This window comes from Rhinopithecus roxellana, chromosome 3 (genome assembly GCF_007565055.1).
Source record: "Rhinopithecus roxellana isolate Shanxi Qingling chromosome 3, ASM756505v1, whole genome shotgun sequence".
Taxonomy (NCBI): Eukaryota; Metazoa; Chordata; class Mammalia; order Primates; family Cercopithecidae; genus Rhinopithecus; species Rhinopithecus roxellana.
The window spans coordinates 132410831-132434190 of record NC_044551.1 but is presented as its reverse complement, the minus strand read 5'-3'; the positions used below and the strand labels follow the sequence as shown (position 1 = coordinate 132434190).

The window sequence follows — 23360 nt, the reverse complement described above, 5'->3', positions numbered from 1 at the left end:
TGGAATGTATTCATTTCCTATGACTTCCATAGCAAATTACCACAAATTTAGTGGCTTAAAACAACACAAATTTATTTTCCTACAGGTCTGTGGGTCAGAGTTCTCACTGGGCTAAACTGAGTGGTAAAAACCATTAGATAAGATCTTTTATTCATTTATACACTAAAAAGAAAGGAAGCTTTACTAGCGGTAAAATATAGAGCTTAATGGTAGTATAACTTAGAAGAAAATGTACATATTTGGAGGTGCATACTCTAAATTTTTTAAGCAATTTTGTGCATAATTTTTATAGTTTGAAGACAATTGGCTTGGTGACTGCTATTAACCCTCCAAATGTTGGTATAGAAGAGAATTTTCAGAGACTCTGAGTGGTAAACAGACTAATGGGCCCCAAAAAATGTTCACGTCCTATTCTCCAGTGAATATGATATCTGGCACAGCAAAAGGGACTTTGCAGATGTAATTTAGGGCATGGGCCTTGAGATGGGGTGATTATCCTGATTTTTTTCAGTTGGTCTCAATCTAACTACATGAGTCCTTAAAAGCAAAAAACATTTTCCAGTTGGACTCAGAGAGTGACAGATGTGATAATAGAAGAGGGTCAGACACATGCCATGTGAGAAGAATTTGACCTGCCATTGTTAGTTTTGAAGATGGAGGAAGGGGCCACAAGCCAAGGAAGGCAGGCGGCCTCTAGAAGCTAGGAAAGACAAGGAAACGGGTTCTGCCCTGGAGCCTCCAGAAGGAATGCAGCTCTGTTGACAAGTGATCTAGCCCAGTGAGAACTCTGACCTACAGAACTGTAGGAAAATAAATTTGTGTTGTTTTAAGCCACTAAATTTGTGGTAATTTGCTATGGAAGCCATAGGAAATGAATACATTCCATCTACCCGAATTCTGAGTGCTGGAGTATTAGGAAAAATTTAAGTACAATACCAAAGAGACTCAAGTTGCAATCATTGAAACATTTTTGATCAACACCTCCTGATTTCACATCATTAGAGGAACAAACAGCAGCAAATATATGACATAAGTTGACTATATTGTATTTACAAAATTGGAAATAGAATAGGAACAAGCTCTTTGTTCAAGAAGAGGTGAGAGTTTACAGACATGATCTCTACCCATTACCTGAACATTATTTGCAATGCCAGCAAATATTTTTAAAAACAGTAAAAAATCTGAACTTGGGATATGTTGCATTTGCCTCAAATCTAAGGCACTTAGAGAATTTTAAAACTCATTCCTCAACACCCGAACTTCAGAAGGTAAAATTTCCAGGAATGACAGTATCGTGCTGGAAACATTACTGTGCCAGCATGAAATAATATCATTCCGTAGGAGGTAATAAAGGTATGAATTATGTCAAATTGTATTTGGTTCATAGATGTTACTATGCTTCTTATGGGCAGATACAGCTAACAGGCACAAGAACACCTGCCCATCTCCCTCAGAAAATTAAAGTCGTGTGCACAAACATCCATCTGAGAAATCAGAGGACTGTTTGTGGCAAAATGAAAATGTGCAGTGTTTTAGATATACCTCCTAAGGAAAAGGAATATCTCTTGTTACAGCAGAACATAAATTTTCTCCTGGTCCTCATTGTAGAAAGAACCATTAAGTAAGTGGTGGCTTCTACTCCTGTTAGGTAATAGAATATGCTAAATGAACTTGCTGCTATGCTATATAGCACCACCATTACGGACTCTAGTCATTAATTGGTTTGGGGTCGTTGGCCATCTCAGTTAATGTGAGGAATCTATTCTTCTTTAAGTAAAATGTACAATGGCATCTCCTATTGAAATGGGCCAGTTTCAAATGATAGGCATCATTATGCATGTGTCAATGTACACGTGTATGGGTTTTCCTGCATTCATTCATTTAGGGTAAGAAAACAGTTCATTTTGTAAAGTTTAAAGAAAGTATTTACAGGTGCCATCATGTACCAAAGTTTTTGAAAAGTTTGAGAAAAATGTGGCACAAGGAAAACGCAAAACTCTGAGCCTCAATGTGATTTAACTCTTTTGGAGCCAAAGCACTAACAGAGGAAAAAGCTGCCTTTCTCTTCTTTCCTCCACTCTGCAGATGCATATAGATGACACCACAAACGAAACCATCGCTCCTGCTACAACCTCGATAATAATGTGCTCAGTTAATCTACACAATGTAGAGTCATCCTCTCCAAAAGTAATTCACTTCTTTAAAAACTAGAAGGAAAATAAATATGGTGCAGTAAAATTGTTGAGTAGAGGAATCTATCTGGACATTTCACAAAACATTTCATTATGCTGACAATTCCCAGAAGTACTCTCAAGAGTGCTTTAAGCTGAGGATTACTGCGCTGGAGCTGATGGACTTTTTTTGTAGCCCCTTTAAAAGGCAGTGAACCGTTTTTCTATTTTATTTAAATAATGCCCCTTAAAATGGATTTTTAGAGGTATAATAACTCCTTAAGAGTCAGTTATGCTAAACAGTTTCTCTTGATAGAAATGTTGTAAAACTCGTTAACTGCACAATTTCAGATGCCGGCTTGGTGAACACTAACTGACATGTGAATGACCAGAGTTTGTAAAATAAATTGCAATAGTTGTTGTATCACACAGCTAGCACTGCACAAGCTGGAGGCCACGAGGGGCTCCAACCTGACAGAAAATTACTTCAAGATGAATGAAAAGTGCTTGTTTCTCTTTATTAGTTTTTAGAGAACAATGAAAATGTGGAATTGTTTACAGAGGGCTGATTAAATGTGGTCAGTGGGGCCACGTCTCTACTGCTAACTGTTAGCCTCCCCCTCCTTTCGGCCCCCAACCTACACACTCACACACCACACCACTGCAAGCACCCCTCTTCACCCCACCCCCCACCCTCAGCCCTCTGCCACATGCATCTTCTTATGGGCCATTATGGCTGCACATCTGTGTGTGAAATGTGCTCATTCTGACATTCCACTGCTGCTCGGCGCTACAGACGCCTTTGTTAGGTAAAACACTGTTGTCAAGCCTAACAAGCAGGTCATGCAATTTGCTGGACACTGTGGCAGAGAATAGCCCACGATGGATTGCTTCGGCCTCAGACAATGCTCAGTTTCATGTTGGAGTACATACATATTTCTTTCATTGTGCAGCACTACAAAAAGTCATGACATTTTGTTTTTTTTTAAGGCTTTGATTTTTTTTAAAAAAAGTAGGTTCCTTGTGTTAGACTACCCCAGAATAGCCTGTTTGTTGTATTTGCTTAAGATAACTACTGTCTTACGGCTAAAGGAAAAAGGCATGAAGTGCTTTAATTGGTCATTTGTGGCTTAATTCCATTTATGTTTGACCAGAAAGCACAGCAGAAGAAAGGCACTAGCTACCACCTTAATACTTAAAGTGGTGTTCAAAACCAGGGCATTTAGGAGGGTGTTGTGGAGAAGGATTCTCACTATATATTTCCACAAAGTAAACAGCCCTTGATTGGAAAGAAATATGATAACTCATTAATAAGTGTATGTCAAGCACAGAGAAAACAGTCTTTTTACCAGACCAAGCTAAATGAATTAGATCCAAAAAATGTTTTGGTAAATGAAAAAAGTTAAGGAAAAGCAAATCACTACCATTCAGCTCAACAAACAGCCTTCCACGGCCCATAACCTACCTCACTCCTAACCTCTCCCTTATACACACACACACACGCTGGGAAAAGCAGCAGTAACAGGGAGCAGTTCAAATGCTATTTGTGGCATCCTAACATAATACATAGCCCACACCCCAAATGTGCAAGCAGGATTCTCTCCCGCTCTGTGCAGAATATGCATTCTGAGCCTATTATGTGTATAAACAATGGCATATGTAATTACCTTTCTAGGGTGGCAATTATTCCTCAGAATCAACAACCAGAGTTAAAGCATGTTCCCCCAAAAGACATTTGGGGATCAATTCTGGGTCAATTACATCAGGCTTTGATTTATCACATGGTGTCAGACCATGTTAAAAAAAGGAAGTTGAAAAAAAAAAAAAAGCTGTATGAAGTAAAGGACAGTGGTTTGACTCAAATTGGTTTGTTTCCAACTTTGCTTTCTCCCAATTGCTCTGCCCTTCCTCCATTCTTAAAACAACTGTGATTTGCTGGGTTTTAGCTGTTAGACAGTTTGCTGCTCGGGAATATTAAATGCAGTAAATCTGGACTATGTCCAGATTCGATCTACCCTGCACACACACACACCAGGCACTGGGACATTCTCCTAGGATATGGCATAGTGTAGGGATGAATAGTTCAGGCTTTGGAGTCTAAGAGGTCTGGATTTGGAGTCCCACAACTTAAGCAAGATAACATACCTCTACAGCGCATAGTGCCTACTTCAAATGGTTATTGTGAGGTTTAAAGGAGATAATTAAGAGAATATGTGTAAAGTAGCTCAGTGCCTGACACACCATGAGTACCCTGTGAATAGAGAGATTGCTATCCTACCGACAGATGGGGCAGCACATGACAAGTGGAGCAGCCCCTCTGAAAGCCCTGTCCATGCACAGAGAGTGGGGCAGGGCCCAGGGCAGCAGAGTGGATGTTGGTACAAATAACAGGCCTGAACTGGCAAATCCAAGATACCAAGTAAGAGACCCAGGGGACTAGACTGTATAAAAATATCCAGTTTATTTGGATTAATTCTAAGTAGATTGATTGTAAGCTACCAACCCCTAAGTAGCACCAATAAAGGTGCTATTCCATTAGCAAGACTATACTAGCACCAGGAATACAGAGATGTACCCTCCAAGAAATCTTTCAGAACAGGAAATAAATATCTACAGTTTAGTATAACACAAGTGAATAACTAAGACTTCCTGGAAGATACTTCACGCAAACTAAAAGTGGCATAACAAATACCCAGTATCACGACCACGAGTTTGGGAGTGGGGCTCTTCAGTCTGTTACGGACAAATCATATCACTAAAGTTACCCATCCAATTAGAGCTATTCCTTACTGAGGAACAAATAATTTTTTTTAGAAATTAAATTAAAAGGGATCATATGAGAATTCTCATCACATTATTTATGGAGCAATATAATGCCTCATTCAAAGGACACTTTAAATCCAGTTTATACAGAGCAACATTGTTTATTTAATAAGATGGAAATAGCACTTACACAATGCATTTCTCAGACAGCACACAGTGCTATTGGCTGTATGTATTGGCAGCTTAATTAAGAAGTCTGTTAATGATGTTTAAAAAAAAACTGACACATTTTCAATTCAGATGGACACTCCTGAAGACAAAGACATGTCTATTGTTGGCTCATACATACTAAAATGTGTCACAGACACTACATAAAATGTCTGGTGTCTACAGTTATATCAGTGTCTTTACACTGGGAAAATCATGACACACTTATTCTCGTCAGAAATAAATTTTTGGAAAAATTAGACAGTCATTTAACTTATGGAACACAAAGGACAATGAATACTGAAATAATTACTTAGCCAAATTTTCATACAGCCATTGCCCAGATGGGTTTTGTTCCATCCCTATCCTATCTTGGCTCTCTGAGTACCACCACCCACATTTGATCCAAACCTTCTTCTTCTTCACGCTAGTAACTCACTCAGAATGGCAGGTCCCTAGGGCAGGGGTCCACAAGCTGCAGACTGGTACCAGTCTGTGGGGGTCCATGGCCTATTAGGAACCGGGCCACACAGCAAGAGGCAAGCAATGGGCCAGTAAGCATTGCCACCTGAGCTCTGCCTCCTGTCAGATCAGCGGCAGCCTTAGATTCTCATAGCAGTGCAAACCCTACTGTGAACTGCGCATGTGAGGGATCTAGGTTGCACACTCCTTATGAGAGCCTAACTAATGTCTGATGATCTGAGGTGGAACAGCTTCATCCTGAAACCATCCCCACACTGTCCACGGAAACATTGTCTTCCAGGAAACTGGTCCCTGGTGCCAAGAAGGTTGGGGACCGCTGCCCTAGGGCATGGAAGGTAGTGAACTATAGAGACAACAGGTATAATTCACCTTCCCACTCCCCAAGAAATCCACAAACAATATACTTTTACAACAGACAATCTATAACTAAGGGGAAAAAAAACAGAATTTAGTGCATATTAACTCAAACTACAATGTATTAATATATCTAAAGTCTACTAAATATTTATGGAATCAATAAAATGGATCCTATCAGAAGTCCAACAACAACAACAAAAAGGATTAAAATGTACTGAGTTGCTTCAGGGAGCAAGATGGCCGAATAGGAACAGCTTCAGTCTCCAGCTCCCAGCGCGAGTGACACAGAAGACAGGTGATTTCTGCATTTTCAACTGAGGAACGCAGCTCATCGCCAGCAATGGATCAAAGCTGGATGGAGAAAGACTTTGACGAGATGAGAGAAGAAGGCTTCAGTCCATCAAACTTCTCAGAGCTAAAGGAGGAATTGCGTACCCAGTGCAAAGAAACTAAAAATCTTGAAAAAAGAGTGGAAGAATTGACAACTAGAATAACTAATGCAGAGAAGGCCATAAACGAACAGACAGAGATGAAAACTATGACGCGAGAAATACGTGACAAATGCACAAGCTTCAGTAACTGACTCGATCAACTGGAACAAAGAGCATCAGCGACTGAGGATCAAATGAATGAAATGAAGTGAGAAGAGAAATCTAAAGAAAAAAGAAGAAAAAGAAATGAGCAAAGTCTCCAAGAAGTATGGGATTATGTAAAAAAACCAAATCTACATCTGATTGGGGTGCCTGAAAGTGAGGGGGAAAATGGAACCAAGTTGGAAAACACTCTGCAGGATATCATCCAGGAGAACTTCCCCAACCTAGTAGGGCAGGCCAACATTCAAATTCAGGAAACATAGAGAATGCCACAAAGATACTCCTCGAGAAGAGCAACTACAAGACACATAATTGCCAGATTCACCAAAGTTGAAATGAAAGAAAAAATCTTAAGGGCAGCCAGAGAGAAAGGTCGGGTTACCCACAAAGGGAAGCCCATTAGACTAACAGCAGATCTCTCAGCAGAAGCTCTACAAGCCAGAAGAGAGTGGGGGCCAATATTCAACATTCTTAAAGAAAAGAATTTTAAACCCAGAATTTCATATCCAGCCAAACTAAGTTTCATAAGTGAAGGAGAAATAAAATCCTTTACAGATAAGCAAATGCTGAGAGATTTTGTCACCACCAGGCCTGCCTTACAAGAGACCCTGAAGGAAGCCCTAAACATGGAAAGGAACAACCGGTACCAGCCATTGCAAAAACATGCCAAAATGTAAAGACCATCGAGGCTAGGAAGAAACTGCATCAACTAACGAGCAAAATAACCAGTTAATATCATAATGGCAGGATCAAGTTCACACATAACAATATTAACCTTAAATGTAAATGGACTAAATGCTCCAATTAAAAGACACAGACTGGCAAACTGGATAAAGAGTCAAGACCCATCAGTCTGCTGTATTCAGGAGACCCATCTCACATGCAGAGACATACACAGGCTCAAAATAAAGGGATGGAGGAAGATCTACCAAGCAAATGGAGAATAAAAAAAAGCAGGGGTTGCAATACTAGTCTCTGATAAAACAGACTTTAAACCATCAAAGATCAAAAGAGACAAAGAGGGCCATTACATAATGGTAAAGGGATCAACTCAACAGCAAGAGCTAACGATCCTAAATATATATGCACCCAATACAGGAGCACCCAGATTCATAAAGCAAGTCCTTAGAGACTTACAAAGAGACTCAGACTCCCATACAATAATAATGGGAGACTTCAACACCCCACTGTCAACATTAGACAGATCAATGAGACAGAAAGTTAGCAAGGATATCCAGGAATTGAACTCATCTCTGCAGCAAGCAGACCTAATAGACATCTACAGAACTCTCCACCCCAAATCAACAGAATATACATTCTTCTCAGCACCACATCACACTTATTCCAAAATTGACCACATAATTGGAAGTAATGCACTCCTCAGCAAATGTACAAGAACAGAAATTACAACAAACTGTCTCTCAGACCACAGTGCAATCAGACTAGAACTCAGGATTAAGAAACTCAATCAAAAACACTCAACTACATGGAAATTGAAAAACCTGCTCCTGAATGACTACTGGGTACATAACGAAATGAAGGCAGAAATAAAGATGATCTTTGAAACCAATGAGAACAAAGACACAACATACCAGAATCTCTGGGACACATTTAAAGCAGTGTGTAGAGGGAAATTTATAGCACTAAATGCCCACAAGAGAAAGCTGGAAAGATCTAAAATTGACACTCTAACATCACAATTAAAAGAACTAGAGAAGCAAGAGCAAACACATTCAAAAGCTAGCGGAAGGCAAGAAATAACTAAGATCAGAGCAAAACTGAAGGAGACAGAGACACAAAAATCCCTCCAAAAAATCAATGAACCTCCAAAAAATCAATGAATCCAGGAGTTGGTTTTTGGAAAAGATCAACAACACTGATAGACCACTAGCAAGACTAATAAAGAAGAAAAGAGAGAAGAATCAAATAGATGCAATAAAAAATGATGAAGGGGATATCACCACCGACCCCACAGAAATACAAACTACCATCAGAGAATACTATAAGCACCTCTATGCAAATAAACTAGAAAACCTAGAAGAAATGGATAATGTCCTGGACACTTACACTCTCCCAAGACTAAACCAGGAAGAAGCTGAATCCCTGAATAGACCAATAGCAGGCTCTGAAATTGAGGCAATAATTAATAGCCTACCAACCAAAAAAAGTCCAGGACCAGATGGAGTCACAGCTGAATTCTAGCAGAGGTACAAAGAGGAGCTGGTACCATTCCTTCTGAAACTATTCCAATCTATAGAAAAAGAGGGAATCCTCCCTAACTCATTTTATGAGGCCAACATCATCCTGATACCAAAGCCTGACAGAGACACAACAAAAAAAGAGAATTTTAGAACAATATCCCTGATGAACATCGATGCAAAAATCCTCAATAAAATACTGGCAAACCGGATCCAGCAGCACATCAAAAAGCTTATCCACCATGATCAAATGGGCTTCATCCCTGGAAATCAAGGCTGGTTCAACATATACATATCAATAAACATAATCCAGCATATAAACAGAACCAAATACAAGAACCACATGATTATCTCAATAGATGCAGAAAAGGCTTTTGACAAAATTCAACAGCCCTTCATGCTAAAAACACTCAATAAATTCGGTATTGATGGAACGTATCTCAAAATAATAAGAGCTCTTTATGAAAAACCCACAGCCAATATCATACGGAATAGGCAAAAACTGGAAAAATTCCCTTTGAAAACTGGCACAAGACAGGGATGCCCTCTCTCACCACTCCTATTCAACATAGTGTTGGAAGTTCTGGCTAGGGCAATCAGGTAAGAGAAAGAAATAAAAGGTACTCAGTTAGGGAAACAAGAAGTCAAATTGTCCTTGTTTGCAGATGACATGATTGTATATTTAGAAAACCCCATTGTCTCAGCCCAAAATCTCCTTAAGCTGATAAGCAACTTCAGCAAAGTCTCAGGATACAAAATTAATGTGCAAAAATCACAAGTATTCTTACACACCAGTAACAGACAGAGAGCCAAATCAGGAATGAACTTCCATTCACAATTGCTTCAAAGAGAATAAAATACCTAGGAATCCAACTTACAAGGGATGTAAAGGACCTCTTCAAGGAGAACTACAAGCCACTGCTCAGTGAAATAAAAGAGGACACAAACAAATGGAAGAACATACCATGCTCATGGATAGGAAGAATCAATATCATGTAAATGGCCATACTGCCCAAGGTAATTTATAGATTCGATGCCATCCCCATCAAGCTACCAATGAGTTTCTTCACAGAATTGGAAAAAACTGCTTTAAAGTTCATATGGAACCAAAAAAGAGCCCGCATTGCCAAGACAATCCTAAGTCAAAAGGACAAAGCTGGAGGCATCACACTACCTGACTTCAAACTATACTACAAGGCTACAGTAACCAAAACAGCATGGTACTGGTACCAAAACAGAGATATAGACCAATGGAACACAACAGAGTCCTCAGAAATAATACCACACATCTACAGCCATCTGATCTTTGACAAACCTGACAAAAACAAGAAATGGGGAAAGGATTCCCTATTTAATAAATGTGCTGGGAAAATTGGCTAGCCATAAGTAGAAAGCTGAAACTGGATCCTTTCCTTACTCCTTATACGAAAATCCATTCAAGATGGATTAGAGACTTAAATGTTACACCTAATACCATAAAAACCCTAGAAGAAAACCTAGGGAATACCATTCAGGACATAGGCATGGGCAAGGACTTCATGTCTAACACACCAAAAGCAATGGTGACAAAAGCCAAAATTGACCAATGGGATCTAATTAAACTAAAGAGCTTCTGCACAGCAAAAGAAACTACCATCAGAGTGAACAGGCAACCTATAGAATGGGAGAAAATTTTTGCAATCTACTCATCTGGCAAAGGGCTAATATCCAGAACCTACAAAGAACTCAAACAAATTTACAAGAAAAAGACAAACAACCCCATCCAAAAGTGGGCAAAGTATATGAACAGACATTTCTCAAAAGAAGACATTCATACAGCCAACAGACACATGAAAAAATGCTCATCATCACTCACCATCAGAGAAATGCAAATCAAAACCACAACGAGATACCATCTCACACCAGTTAGAATGGCAATCATTAAAAAGTCAGGAAACAACAGGTGTTGGAGAGGATGTGGAGAAATAGGAACACTTTTACATTGTTGGTGGGATTGTAAACTAGTTCAACCATTTCAGAAAACAGTATGGCAATTCCTCAAGGATCTAGAACTAGAAGTACCATATGACCCAGCCATCCCATTACTGGGTATATACCCAAAGGATTATAAATCATGCTGCTATAAAGACACATGCACATATATGTTTATTGCGGCACTATTCACAATAGCAAAGACTTGGAATCAACCCAAATGTCCATCAGTGACAGACTGGATTAAGAAAATGTGGCACATATACACCATGGACTACTATGCAGCCATAGAAAAGGATGAGTTTGTGTCCTTTGTAGGGACATGGATGCAGCTGGAAACCATCATTCTCAGCAAACTATCGCAAGAACAGAAAACCAAACACCGCATGTTCTCACTCATAGGTGGGAACTGAACAATGAGATCACTTGGACTCGGGAAGGGGAACATCACACACTGGGGCCTATCATGGGGAGGGGGGAAGGGGGAGGGATTGCACTGGGAGTTATACCTGATGTAAATGACGAGTTGATGGGTGCTGACGAGTTGATGGGTGCAGCACACCAACATGGCACAAGTACACATATGTAACAAACCTGCACGTTATGCACATGTATCCTAGAACTTAAAGTATAATAATAATAATAAATAAATAAATAAATAAATAAAATAAAATGTACTGAGTTGCCATGTTAGGAGTTTTTTGAGTTTTGTTTTGTTTTTTATTAAATTTATAAAACACAGGATATACTTTTCCATTTATTTATTTATTTTCTTGGGGATACACCTAATTAACAGCAGAAGAAAAACAATGTACCCTGAAACTAACTGTAAATTTACTGAAGGCAGGCTTTGTCTCCCTCATTTTCTTCCCCTATTTTGTGCAGTGGTTCACACATAGTAAGTACTCAATTAAGTTGAAAAGTAATGCATGTTTCAATTCACATTAATTTGGAGGGGTTGGACTGATTTAAGGAGCAGCTGAGATGAAAAAGCTAGCTTCAATCTTTTCTGATTTCTGGCTAGCGAGGCACACCATCTTGAAAACTTCCTCTGCTGAACCTTGCGTAACTGCTGTCCACTGTGGCATTCTTAATGTCTTGATTTGTTTCCATTTTTGCTGAAGGTAATGAGATGGTTCTCCAGTGGTTATCTTTCCAACAAGAAAACATGCAGGGTGATTTGAAGCTGGTACTCAGTGGCTATCTGTCCCAGTCCTAGAGGCAGTGTATCTGTGGACAAATTGAAACCAATTATTAATCCAGGCCTTTCTAAGAACACTTTTCAGAAGTACAAACGCTAGCCTTTCACTGATGACTAAAATGTTATTTCACTCAACATTTCAAAAATACAACCAGGATCTCTTACGGTGGTTGTCTAAAGCTTTATCTCCCTACTTTAAATAATGACTTTGAAATCCATCTCACCCCCAGGCACAGATCCAAGCCTAAGGAAATCAGAAATATCACATACCTGCATATTTGGAAAAGAAAGTTTCCCTACCAGGAAAGGATTCTGCATTTTCATTCCTTGCCCTTATAAGCAGGAAAAGCCCCATTCGAGGTCCCTTTGTGAATAGTAAAGTCCTTGCCTGTGTCCCATCCTGTGGCACCATATGGATGGCTGGGAAATAACAGTTGCAGATAGAGAAGTGTGCTGTGAAGCAATCGGACAGGCAGAAGCACATTTTCTTCAGCAAAGGCTCTGAACTAGCCAGGTGAGTCAAAGACAGAGGCACACACGAACACTTCAAATATCAGCTAGGTAGCAAAGACCCCATGAGGGCAGCATGGAAGGATCCAGTCACACCTTGTGTATTTGTTACACCATCATGGACCAGAAAAGACAGGCATCTTTACAAGAAACATTTCCATTCATTCACATGCTCAAGGGCTGCTGTCTCTCTGAACTGTCTTACTGCAGACCCTGCCTCCACCACCCCTCCTTACTCAGGTCCTCTTCTCCTCAGCCTGGAATAAGATAGCCTCCTAGCTAGGCCTAGGTCTCCTCTGCCATAGTCTCAACTCCTTCCAAGCAATGCTATCTCCTCTGGTCCTCCACCTCAGCCGTTCATTCCAGGCTCCCTCTGAGCTTGGGCCCCTGACGTCTCCACTTAAAAGGCTCAGCACTACTATGACCTTCAACCCATCCTCATCAGAGCAGGCCATAGAGAAAAACTTCAGCCCAGAAGATAGTGAGACTGGAATTCTATATTTGATCATGAATGCATTCAGTTGCACTGACTTTACTCTACATTGCTTCTTCATTTCTCCCTGTTTTCCTAGCTCCAAATATGTTGGCTCAATCCTCAGAGCTGGTGTCTGCCCTGACTGGATTTTCTGTTTCCTACAATGCTTTATGCCTTGCCCTGAACCTAAATCTACTTGACTAGGGCCCTGATAAAACCCTTCTCTAGATTCCATTCTAGGCCCCCAGCTGTGGGCTGGGATCCAGCTGTGATTAGATTGCCTCCTTCCATGATACCACCACTCGTGACTCTAAATCTCACCTGTTATCTACAATTCTAGTGGCCCAAACCTCCTGCTAAATTAAATCTCCTCAGGTACCAACACCTTCCCTGAACCAATCCCCAAATCACCACATCCACTTGGTCACTAAGGATTGGACTGCTGGCTCATCCCAGTGAAACCAGGTTCCCAGTCCCTAATACACCTAATCTTGGCTTCCTCCTGTTCCCTGGAAACCTATGCTGCTGAGACCCTTCATAGGAACTTCCTCGCCCAGCCTAGACAAATTATAGCAGTATGGGGTGTGTGTGTGTGTGTGTGTGTGTGTGTGTGTGTGTGTGTGTGTGTGTGTATGAATGATCATATGTATGTGTGTATATATGTGTATATGTGTATATGTATATATAGATGTATATATTTATATTTATATATATGTATATATATACACACACTTATATATACACACACACATACATATCATCATTCAGTCATTTATTAATGTATTCTTACCTCACTCCATTAAAAATGGCCTCTCCTATGGCCTAACCCCTGCCTGATTTTTGACATCTTCCACTTTCTTATTTCACTTTATTTCCTAGTCTCCAACATGAAGTTTCTGCTTCAAGCACACAGGTCTACTGACCTCTAAGCTCATTCTGAATCTTTGTTCACATCTGCTTTTCTGCCTTCTTAATTGGCTCCTTTTCATCCCTTGGCCTGGCACTTATGACACAATCTAAAAAGTCTTCCCCAAGAAACAAATCTACATGAATTTATCCCTTATCTGTACTCCTTCAGAATAATCAATATCATACAGTTTAGTACTTGATTTTCATTAAATGTTTGGAATACATTACCTTCCCCAAAAGACTGCTAGTCCTTTGGGAACTGGGATAAAGGTCATGTCTTGTACTTGTTATGCTTTCTCCAAAGTGCCTGGTGCTGATCTCTAGAAGGAAAAGGAGGAAAGTTCCATCCCATCTTCTCCTTACCCCTACCCAAGCCCATCCCCAAGGAGGAAAAGACACAAAGTGACTGAATCAAGTTACCCAACTCAGTTAAACTTTTGTAAGTGGGAGAAGTTTTCAGTGTACTGGGAGAAAAAGTTAAAGCTTTAACTTCTGTTGGCTCTCTCATCTCTCCGGGGTTCATCTCTTTAAGGTTCTCACTCTCTTTGGATTGCTTCTTTCTACTTCCACATTGCTGGTGTGATAAAACTGGACTGAAACTGCCTCTGAGCTGAGCTCGTCAGAGACTGCATTAGGTTTGGGGTAGGGCGGCCAGGGCCCAAGTAGGCTAAGAATATATGTGTATGTATTAAATACTTGAGGTGCAGCCTGTGCTCATCTCCTCCAAGTACCTGTGGCCACAAGAAACACTTGAGCAAGGATCTGAATGCAATTAGAATCTAAGTGTCTTTTTAATAAAAACTTACTGATTTTTCTAAAGTAAATGTCTAAACTGCATCAGAAGAGACCAAGAATTCTGAGAAACTTTGAAGTTCTGAGTCAGTGTTATTTATGATTCATATAATAGAGTACATCTCTCATTCAAAACTTTAATTGTATTTTTATAAAGGCATTTCTCTAAGAACACACTTCTTACAACATAGATCTCTGAGTCTGAGATCTTTTTGAGTTAGGATGCAGGCACGACAAATCCTAGGGGTTTTGTAAGCCTTCCTGCCAAAGAAGTAAAAGCCAGTGGACTTTTACTATAAAATGTTTCACTGGCTCTTGCAGATGACCACAGTCTGCCATAGAATCATTTAATATTCATGACACTTCACATATTTTGAATATTTAAATACATCATATGCACACTATATACATATACACATAAAAGAATTACTTACTTGAAAAGAATTGCATAATGAATTTAGGCATATCCCAAAGTCCTATGATCTTTCATCACTTGGAAAAGTCTGTGGTGAAAACTCCACTTTGAAACAATGTTTTTGTTAGTATGTGACTCAGAATGACAACTGTCCCCTAATACCCACTGTCCACTTCTTTTTATTGATAGAATCCTTGAATTTTAAGGGATGAATGGCCACAAAAACTGTATTTTCAGGCCCTCCTGGTAGCTAGGTATGGTGGATGTGATGTGAGTAGAAACTAGGAATATCTTTGATTTAAACCCTTAGTACTAATATATGTGGCTCAGTCACTTCTGTGGCTGAGGTGAGAACATGCTTGTAGAAGAGAAGTCTGTGGCTTGGTGAGTGTGCATGGCCAGCAGTCTCCGATCTGTGTAGGTATTAATGTGTCAGGGCTGAGTGTTCCAGGATTTCTCTAGAGGCTGTCACGGGCTCCTGAACCAGTTATCATTTCTGTCTTGCCAGTATATCAGGGTTGGAGAAGTCCAAGCCTTAGGACCCAGTTTCCTTTCTACCTGGTGTTTTCCTGCCAGAATACCATGGGCTGTAACTTGCCTTGAGTTGGAAGCAGTTTGCATGTACCCTTGTAAATTTATTCATCCTTTTAACTTATATAAGGATTTTTTATACACATTTCTCAATTATTTAAGCAATGACAACAAATTTTGGTTTTCTTTTGCTATGTGAGAACATTAGGCCCCAGCAACATGCTACTGTGTAAGGAAAAATAAACTGTTGCAGTTAAAACAACAGAAAAAAACTTAAGAGTACCACCTCCAAGGAGTGCCCTTAAAGAGAACACTTATGCATCTTCAGACATATTAATGAGGCCAATATCCAGGGGTAGCAGAGGTATCAGATAGAAGTGTACATCTCCCTGACCCAGCAGTCTAAACATAAGCGATCCAGCACTGCTACACCAGCCTTGCTGTGTCAAGGAGCTCCTTCTTTCTTGTTTAAGCCACTATACTTTGGTACCTCTCAACAAGAATATAGGTTAGGTTGCTGTAACAAATACAGCTCTGCCACTTTATAGCTGACCTATCTTAGACAAATTACTTAAACTCTATATTATTTTATCTGTATCTACTTCACAGAGTTGTTGTCAGCAACATTAGACTATGTCTTTTTGGGGGGATGTGGACTGGGGGTCTCATATCCCTGGCTTCTAGCACAGTACCTGAATATAGTAAGTATTCAATAAATACTACGCTATTATTGCTGATCTTACTCATACGCCAGATCTAAACAAATAATGCCAGACCTTAACAACTCACCATTCAGTATTTCCAATAAAGATCTGATATAATACAAATAATCAACATGGTGTGCATTAGAATGATCACTTTCTGACCCAAATCTTAGAAAACATGGTTTGACAAAAGATATTTTCTGACTTGTGAATTTATTTTTATGAAAACTCTTATATGTAGAACCGCTGATCATCAAATTAATGAACTGACTTAACTTTTTTAAATGGATCCACTTGAATTGGGCAGTCCTGGAAAGTCAAAGGCACATTGCCCCAAGAGTACTGGTTCTGTCCCTGCCAGTTATTATTGCAAGCTTCCACTGTTCATGCATATACTGCAGAAAAGCCTGATTTTTATAACACGTTTATGATTGTGAACTTGTAATAGTACAGAATCTCAAAAAGAATAATTCTTCTGTTTTCTCAAAGGAAGATGGGCCCCTTTTTTTGCTTCTACAAAAATAGCATGGATGAGAGTTTTCAGGAAAACACATTTCTCTTATTGAAGAGCACTTAATAAACACACACCTGACTGCTTTCATTTCACCACAAGTGGTGCCCATTTGCCAGTCATCAAAGTAATTCAGTCTGCTCTGTTGAAGTGATGGATTCTACAAACTGTGTAAGGCTGTCATTAAGGAGAGGATAGATTATCGTCTCTATGCAGGACATTACAGTACTTACATTTCTCACCCACATAGCTTATGAAACACAGGGGAAATAAGAAGATGAAAATAAAGTTAAACATGGACTTAATGCCTTTCTCTCCCAATGAATGGAATGAGCTGGTCACTAGTCCACACTTTTTACTACTTATATATAAAGTTCCATTTCCTTCTAGTTAATATAAAAAGCTTTGATAAAGGACACAGACTATGCACAAAATTCATTACACAGTAATTTAAGTCTAACTTGCCTTTGTGCCTCTACTTTTAAAATAGTACTCTTTCTTTTTCCACCCTATTTATACAACCATTTTGCTTCTCTATAATTTTAACTTACCTGCTTAAAATTCTCATATAGTACAGAGATTATATCTAGAGTAAAATTCATTAATTTGGGTGAACTGAAAAAGACAAGCCTGAATGAATGAAAAGTCCAAAGTATGGACAGTTATCAAAAACAGCATGATAACAGCAACAGCTGACATTTGAGAGTTTATTACGTGAAAATCACTGGGCTTTTTACCTTACATTATCTCATTTAGTCCTCAAAACAGTCCTGGAGCAGGTATTATCATACCATTTTTACAAATTGGAAAACAGACTTTAAGAGATGTTAACTTTCCTAGGACCACACAGCTACTAAGTGGTAGAACTCCTTCCAAAGTTGCAGTTGTCTGACTCCAAAGCTGGTGCTCTTTACAACCACACCAAACTGCTAGGATTTTTTCTTCAATCAATAATAATAATATTAATAAAAGTAATATCTCAGAGGAGGGTAACAAAACTCTAAAGTGCCAAGGAACCCTGGTTTAGTAAAAAAAAAAAAAAAAAAAAAAAAAAAAAAAAGTATTTAAAATTAGCTCACCACTTATTTTAGGTAATATTTACCTGCCATTTATGAAGTAACTACTTCACACAAGGCATTTCTATACATTAAAACTGACCCTTACAACAACCTCCTAAAGTAGATAACTATCTCCATTTTACAGATGGAGGAAAATACTCAGTGAAGCTAAGGTCACATAGCTAGTAAGTGGCCTAGTCTTTGCACTATGCCACACTACTTCGTTATCTGTCTTATAAGGTCTTTCTTTAAAGTGCTGAAGAAGTCTGCTTTTTAAAGGAATAGTGCCATCCCCTGCAATTTTATTTATACTATTTATTAGCTCAGCAAAGTTTTAGTTCAGAGACAATGCAAAGGTAAACTTTAACCCAGGCCTTGACTTCATTTTCATAAATTCCAAATTTAGTGAGGTCCATGTTAATGGGTTTTACTGTATATGGAAAAGAGTTTAATAGTCACTTAGCACTGCTCTATCCATTAATAAATCTAAAAAGCCACACAAAGGTGAAGGAAGAACAGTGACCTCAAAACTAAAACAGATAAAGAGCACCTATAATTTGTACTCCAGCAAAAAAAAGTCAGAATATAAAACTGGCAATACATAACAAATTCAATCTTACAAATTTAAATGCTCATTCATCAATTAAAGAAAACTAACTTCATCAGATGCTCATATTAAGGAATATAGCCATAGCAATTCAGCAATCATAATTAAAAGTTCATTTCAAATCTCTTTGGTGTGCAGTGAAATGATCTAACAGTGAGGCTGCCTGGTTCTTTTCACGGTGTTGTGTAAATGTGCACAGTATGTGGTCATTCCTAGCTGTTGAACATGTTCATCTTTGCTACTCATGCTGCACTTGTTTCTGATGCAGATATGCTTCTGTGTACACACTGAGTGAGAAACATGTACAAGATAAGACAGTGAATAAAGCACATGTCTGCAGCACTGCTCCCACCACACCTACAGCCAGTTCCATAATATACAGGGGATTTTTTTTTTTCCCCCTTGTAGGTCATCACCATACTGAAAATATTCTAAATAAATCCTATAGGCTTCAGAGGGGGCCACCTGAAGCACTTAGAATCCCACAACTCTGTCAAGTTGTATCACGTTTTTTTCCTTTTATTTTCTTTTCTTTAGGCCAGCTTGTGAAAGAACTGCCACATGCCTCTCTGCAAGGGAAACAGCCTTGGGACATAAGCAAAACAATCCAGGTAAAGGATAACCAACTATTCTTTAGGCCTGATGCACTGTGGAATCGGTGGCAGAAGCAGATTTCAGGTCCCTTGTAGTCTGGCCAGACTCTCAATAGGTCACCTACTTACTGGTGACTGACAGCCAAGGCCTAAAGGGGGCCAGCTTGCCAAGGACTATCTTGAGGTTTGCAGTCTTGGTCACCCAGAGTGAACTAATCTCTCGTAGCTATTCTCTATAAAGTACAAAAGAATAAACTTCCCATCTGTAATCCCAGCACTTTGGGAGGCCGAGGCAGGCAGATCACAAGGTCAGGAGATCGAAACCATGCTGGCCAACATGGTGAAAACCCGTCTCTACTAAAAATACAAAAATTAGCTGGATGTGGTGGCACACACCTGTAGTCTCAGCTACTTGGGAGGCTGAAGCAGAGAATCGCTTGAACCCAGGAAGCAGAGGTTGCAGTGAGCCGAGATTGCACCACTGCAGTCCAGCCTGGCAAAAGAGTGAGACTCCGTCTCATAAAAATAAATAAATAAATAAATAAATAAATAAATAAATAAATAAATAAATAAAAACTTCCCTACTATATGAATGTAAATTTATCCAAATATCTGGGACTCCCATAATTTGCTAACCCCTTATCTGTGTTACCTGATTGGTTTGTCCACCAGGCTCAGCACAGTATTACGTTAGGATTCAGCCTTTCACTTTCACTTCCAACTCCCTTGGCCACAGCATCATAATTGCTACCATTTCTTTTATAATCAATTTTGATTTCAAGTCACTGGAAAGCATTACTGAAAAATAATATGGAGTTTCACTCTCTGGACTATTCAATGTCATAGCAAGAAAAAAATCTTCCTGGATGTGCTGGATAAACTGAGCACTCTCAGAATCCTTCCCAACCTATGAGTTCCTCATTATTAATCAAATACCTAGAAATACTACTTCTCCGAATCTATCTTACAGTAATAGCCGCACAAGTTCACAAAAACAAAAACATTACCATGTTTACTACAGTGTTATTTGCAATAGCAAAAGTGTGAAGTGATCTAAATGGCCAACAGTTGAAGGATGATTAATTACGGACCATCCACACTTGGGAACACTGCACAGCCATTAAAAATAACATAGTATGCCTCTATTTACTGGAATGAAGCTATGTTCAGTGAAAAAAGGATGATGGACAAAATGTATAGAGTGATACCATATTTGGAAAAAATACAACTGTGTATATACAGAAACATATGTGTACAAAGAGAAATTATATGAAAAAATATATCTTAGAGAGTTGTAAGTATAAATATGTAGTTATGTATATTTCTGCTATGTGATATTCAGGTAAAAACATTTCTATTGCTGGGCACAGTGGCATGCACCTGCAGTCCCAGTTACTTAGGAGGCTAAGTCAAGAGAATCGCTTGAGCCCAGGAGTTTGAAGCTATAGTGTGTGAAGACAGTGCCTGTGAATAACCACTGCACTCCAGCCTAGGGAACACAGCTAGACTCTACCTTTAAAAAGGTTTCTATTATATACTTATATAAATATATATGTGCATATGCATAGAAAAATCAGAAAGGATATACATTAATAGTGGTCACTTCTGGAAAGTGAGTTTGGAAAGATAGAACTTTAAGTTTTTACTTGTGCATATATGTGCTGAGGTTTCTAAAGGATTCTGCAAAATTGACACCCCTTTCCTTTCCTAGATTCTGAGCAAATAAAGAAATAATACAAAAATAAAAACAGATGAGGGACCAGAATATAACCTTTATTACTGATTGAAGCCAAGGTTGAGGAGGTAGCTTAGTCTGAAATCCAAAACATACATGGCTAAGCTATAGAATTATATCATCTTGGGGCTGGGCATGGTGGCTCATGCCTGTAATCCCAGCAATTTGGGAGGCAGAAGTGAGTGGATCACTTGAGATCATGAGTTCCAGACCAGCCTGACCAACAGGTGAAACCCCGTCTCTACCAAAAATATGAAAATTAGCCAGGCATGGTGGTGCACACCCATAATCCCTGCTATTCCGAAGGCAGAGGCACGGATCACTTGAACCAAAGAGGTGGAGGTTGTAGTGAGCCGAGATTGCACCACTGCACTCCAGCCTGGGCAACAGAATGAGACTACCTAAAAAATAATAATAATAATTATGTCATCTTGGCAGGCCAGGACAGCAAAAGCTGGGGTGAGCCCCCAGCCTTTGGGAAAATGTGTGCTCTTGATAGGCAGGCCCTTCTCCAGATAGAATGAGCATGGCAGTAAGCTGAGCTAGCCTACTTATTCAACCCACATTTACCAATTAGGTAAGTCACTCCCCTACAGAGTAGAGTGAGAAAGAGGGTCTGTCAAGTAGGAGTATTGTCTTTGTCTGAGAAGGTAGTTTCAGCACATCTGGGGTGGCTGAATCCAGACTGCAAAGGGTTAAAGAGTGAATGGTGAAAAGGCAGAGACTACAGAGTAGACAAGACAAGAAGAATTGAAAGAACGGAGGCTGGGAGCAGGGAATTTAAAAAATGATTTTTTTAAAGGAAGAGGCCAACAAAATGTCAAAGGTGGAAAATGGAAGAGAGAAAATAATTTACAGGGAGAGTCTAAACATAGTGATGGAATCATGGACATAAGTGAATGTGGCCACATCTTACTGAGACATGAACAAAAGGGAAGGAAGAGAAGTTGAGTTCTTATCGCAGGACCAATTCTGTAAAAAGAAGGATAGATCCAAAGCTAAATCCAGAAAACAAAAAATAAACTTGCAGACTGCCAAAGAGCTGGCTGTGCTACAGTCATGACAAAACTCGGCAGAACCAAGACCTACTTGTAAATGTTTTATCAAACTGGGAAAATTACAAGAAATATGTGATTTATTATTTCTAAGACTGCTTAGATTAGTATTGATATGTACATACTCTCCATATTATCCAAAATCATGCTTCATAACATCAGTTGATTTACATACTCCTTTGTCCCTGGGAGCCCTAAGGAATAAAGTTTTTCGTAAGAAACTTTGAGTGATTTAAACTTGACTGGCTCTGTGCAATTTTTCATTGCAATTCTGGCTACCATTCTACCATATGCCCCAAATCACAATGCAGTATAAAGTAAAATCAAACAGACCAAGTATTGGTGGGAAGATTCCTAGTCTACAAGTCTGGCTCCATACTTCTAACTGATAGAGACTGAAATGTCTGCACTGGAAATGTTTCTGTATTTCTACTGATCTATTTTCATGCCATGGTTTCAACGGCTTCAGAAGTTCCAGTAAGAAAAGGCTTCTTCTGGTAAACAGATTCCTCTTTCCTCTAAGTTAAAAAAAAAAAAAAAAAAAAAAAGAGGGAAAAGCTTCGTATTTTTCAACAGTCCCCAAAGTTATATCCTTTATCAGGTTTTAAGGTTATGTTCCAAGTCTGCATTCTTCGGTGTGGTTTAGCTTTACAACCAGCTGCCCCCTCTTCACTAGCAGTTTTTGACGTCATCCAGGCTTTGCAAAATGTGTGCTACAGCCCCTACTCAGGCTTCTCAGCTGCTATGAAAGTTATACTGCATTTGGTTAAGTGTGGAGGCTGGCACCAGGGAGGATCCATGATGGTGATTATCATGCAAATCAGCCTCCTGCAAGTCAAGCTCCTCCGCGGAGGCCTTCCAGCTCTGCTTCCCCCAGGGCCGCTCCATTGTCCCCAGCATAAAGCTAACCATCTTGGCTGACACTGGACGCCGCAGAGATTAGTTCTCCTGACATAGATTAGTGGGCAGCAATGAATCTTTCACTTGGGCTAGAAATATGATTTTATTTAAGAAAATAACCATACATAATTGGGCTTCTGTCACTTTAAATTTTAATGGTGAGAGTAATATGGAGGCTTCTGGAACTTTAAATTATGGCTTTCAGAAGCTTCACACTGAATCTTTCAATTATTCTCTGTAAGTACTTTCTCAAAGCATGTGCCACCATGACATTGATATCACAATTCAAATCTAAATTCAAAACTGACTGCAAGGCTATGAGCTATGTGCTGGCGTGCATGCTGCCTCATTTTATCTTTGAACATCTGACAAGGCGAATCAAGAGGCGCTCTCCCAGAGCCCAGCCAGCTGTTTGCCAAATATTCAAATGCTCTGACATGCAGAAGAGCCTTTCAGATTTCCCCACATCAAAATTAGCAACGACCCCCTATTTTTCCCATTAGCTTCTGGCTCACCTACATCCTTTCACGCAGGCCCGCCTGACTCACTCAGCTAAGTGCTTGCTCTTGCTCACCTCTCGGTTCCCGACTCCAGCAATTGGATCTGGTGTGTGCTGCAGAA

The 23360-nt window shown here is 39.5% G+C and overlaps 1 long non-coding RNA gene across 1 annotated transcript in view; it reads right to left on the bottom strand.

The window, feature by feature from the left end:
* Positions 1-11489: 11489 nt before the first annotated feature.
* Positions 11490-23360, bottom strand: part of LOC115896453 — a 92483-nt gene continuing 80612 nt past the window's right edge. Inside the window, exon 3 of the long non-coding RNA XR_004056340.1 lies at positions 11490-11973. This is a non-coding gene — a long non-coding RNA (uncharacterized LOC115896453). The remainder of the gene's footprint in view (positions 11974-23360) is intronic.